Consider the following 3,742-nt stretch of genomic DNA (forward strand, 5'->3'; position numbering starts at 1 on the left):
AACGGGCTTCTTTCAGTTTCCATTTACCAAATCCACTCACAAGGCTTTGGTCGGCCCGAGGATATAGTAGAAGACACTTGCCCAAGGTGCCACGCAGTGGGACTGAACCCGGAACCATGTGGTTCGTAAGCAAGCTACTTACCACATAGCCGCTCTTACACCTATATTAGCAAGTGTCTTTTACAATAGCCCTGGGCCTACCAAATCCTTGTGACTTACCCACATTCCACGCAGTGTGACAGAACTTCTTATCACACAGCCGCGCCTGCGTCTAAATTAAGCATAATTAACGAAGATATCATTATGAGTTCATAGAGTAGGCATGAACTTCTATTCTTGACATGAACAAAAGAACAACGAGAAATCATTTCAAAGCTCATCACACCACAGTCGTCAGATGTCTGCTTTGTCATGTGTCAACGGATCCAGTTAGTCTCTGGAGTATTTGTTTCTGATAGCTATCTGCGAATATATGCTGGTTTGCGATATACCCAATCCACATTAAGCTTATCGATCCATACGATGTGTGTATGTATGTATGTATGTATGTATGTATGTATGTATGTATGTGGTATGTATATGTGTGTATGAAAGTATGTATCCATGCATTCATTCATTCATTCATGTATGCATGCATGCGTGCATGCGTGTGTGTGTGTGTGTGTGTGTTTGTGTATGTGTGTGTGTGAAATCCTGGAAGGAGTTGTACCAAACTTTGGCATTGAAAGTTATACAAACATCAGAACGGTGCGCGACTGCATCTTTCCAAAGATCCCAACATCGCCATCCAAGATACAAGACCAAATACTGCAAGAGCACACAAACATGTACACACACACACACACACACATACACACACACGCACACACAAACACACAGACTCACACACACGCACACAAATGTATGTATGTGCGTGCGCATGAATGTTTGAACATGCGTGCGTGCATATATTTATATCTGTGTGTGTATGTGTGCGTGTGTGAGTGTGTGTGTGTGTGTGTGTGTGTGTGTGTGTGTGTGTGTGTGTGTGTGTGTGTGTGTGTGTGTGTGTGTGTGTGTGTGTGTGTGTGTACATATCACGTACACACATGTGTGATAAAACATTTACATCGAAAGCATATTCTTCGAAACACATGGCCAAAGAACAAAATGACCGAAAGAAAAATTGATCGAAAACATACTCGTCTGCATCAAATGGGAAGACAAATTCGTAAAGGAAAAAAAGTCTGAAATATACTTAACTTGTCATCTAATTTATTTTCGTGATAAGAAAAAAAATTCTGAAACGAAATATATTTTCAGTTTTTCTGTTTCTTTTGTGTTTATTTTTTTATAAGGAAGTAAATGCTTGTAGAGATGCATTGAAAGTTAATCTCGTGCAATCTTTCAAACGTGTTTTTGTAATTTTAAAATGATAGCAAATTATATAAAAACGATTTCAAACTAAATATTATTTCTAGTTATCGTTTTGTATATACGTTTCAGTACGCACGAGCGTGTAATATGATAGACATTCAGTAGTTATAGTAATAACACAGTTGGACACACTATTGACTTATAAAGCCAATACTAACTCAGTAGGATACGGTATTGACTTATAAAGCGCTTAATATACTTTGTAGTATATTATGGTTGCCATAACGAAAAACAGTGTTCCTGCAATTCATTAATCTCAATGATAATGATTTCAAACATAGGTACATTACCAAAACGTTTATGGTCAGAGTAGAATCGCTTAGTTCTACTTAATAATTTGAGTTAGTAGGGTTTTGAGGAATGTGGAACCACCTTTTAGCCACGATTGTTCCAAGGTCTAATTGACCTGGCATGTTAGTGCCTGATCCTAGCTATGGGTTAATTACAGAAGAAACTCCAAGCGCAAAACCTCCCTGCTTTGTGAGTGTCTTGGGAAAGGAAAAGTCTAGGAGAGTCAACTTCGACAGGAAGTCAAGGAGTTGAGTCCCTTGGAAAGTCCGGTGCCTTCATTGACATTCCTTCTGTAACTTCAGGGTAGGTAAGCGAATCTCGTCAACTCTGTAAGTCAGTTCACTTAGGAGAAAGCCACTCCAATATAAAAACCTACAGCTTGCTGTTCACCTCAGCCATCTAGCCCGCTGAGTTGGATAGGACTGTCATTTTAAAACTACTAAGCGCAGTCGGGAAGAAAGGCACTGCCGCGTCAATGATCGGTTCACGCAGTCACTGTTTAGGCATGCCGCACTTCCTCGTTATCTTCAGACTCGAAGAAACTGCCGTCATCTTATGAACAATGACATGCAAAGATAATCGCAACAGTATTTAATAATTGAAACTAAAGGGACATAGCTCAATGCCACGCCACCTACTGACATTGCATTAACTATTTCAAATATAGATTCACAACCTGAACAACTCAATAAGACAGTAGTATTTGACTAATACTAAAATAGTCGACCTCAATTATCTACTATGTGTCCAGTATATCTCTCGCAAAAACTTTAATGATTTTCTCATGCGAATGGTCATATTTTATAGTTATCACAAATAACTTTCTCAACCCGACGTCAGATTTTGTAAATTATACAAAATCTATAAATTTTGATTTATATATTAACTATTTCTCAATTTTAGAGCATTAAAACAATATGACACCAGTAATTCAAATATCAATAAATCATTTTATTTTTCTTTGTATATATTTTAAAACTGTTTCTTTAAAAAATTCCAACGCAAGCGTGGCTGTGTGGTAAGAAGATTGCTTCCCAACCACATATTTCCAGCTTCAGTCTCTCTGCGTGGCACCTTGGGAAACTGTCTTACTATAGCCTTGGGCTGATCAAAGCCTTCTGAGTGGATTTGGTAGACGGAAACTGAAAGGAACCCGTCGTAAATATATATGTATGTGTGTGTGTGTTTGTGTCAGTGTTTGTTCCCCACCACCGCTGGACAACCAGTGCTGGTGTGTTTATTTCCTCGTAACTTATCAGTTCGGCAAATGAGACAGATATAATAAGCTTTAAAATATAAATACTGAGATGATGAATTTGACTAAAAATGTTTCAAAGCGATACTCCAGCCTAGCCGTAGTCTAATGAATAAAACAAGAAAAAAAGAAAAAATTTTCTCGTATATTTTGTATTTTATTCGACTTTACGATCAATTTCCCTTTCGACTATTTTTTCTTTCTACGAATATGTCATTTTAAGAATATATCTTTCTGGTAATATGCTTTGGTCAGGCTAGAATGTCTTAAATACATATTTTCGACGAGTATTCCTGAACACACACACACACACACACACAACATAATTTCTAAGCGAATATCTGTATAACTTCGATCACATTACTAGATAGAACTTCCATTTGTAGCTCAGGAGTAGAGCGTTCGCTCTTCATTGCGAAAGTCCCCGGGTTCGGTCTCCATTTGGTGTATTTAATAAGGCGCAGGCACGATCGTGTAGTTAAGAAGCTCACTCTCTAATCAAGTGCTTTCTGGTATAGTCACGGACCAACAAATGCTTTGTGGGTGGTAGATGAAAACAGTAGGGTAAAGTAGTTGTATACTGCCAACTTAACGTGACAGTCCCAATGAGGGAATATATTACTGCTGTTTAGCCCTAGGAAGCCGGACCGCTAAACGGCAGTAGTATATTCCCTTATTGGGACTGTCACGTTAAGTTGGCAGTATACAACTATTTTATCGCATCACTACTGCTTAAGTCTCTCTGAGAGATTTAGAAATTTATTATTTCTAAATATATAT

Source organism: Octopus bimaculoides, chromosome 8 (genome assembly GCF_001194135.2).
Source record: "Octopus bimaculoides isolate UCB-OBI-ISO-001 chromosome 8, ASM119413v2, whole genome shotgun sequence".
NCBI classification, from domain to species: Eukaryota; Metazoa; Mollusca; class Cephalopoda; order Octopoda; family Octopodidae; genus Octopus; species Octopus bimaculoides.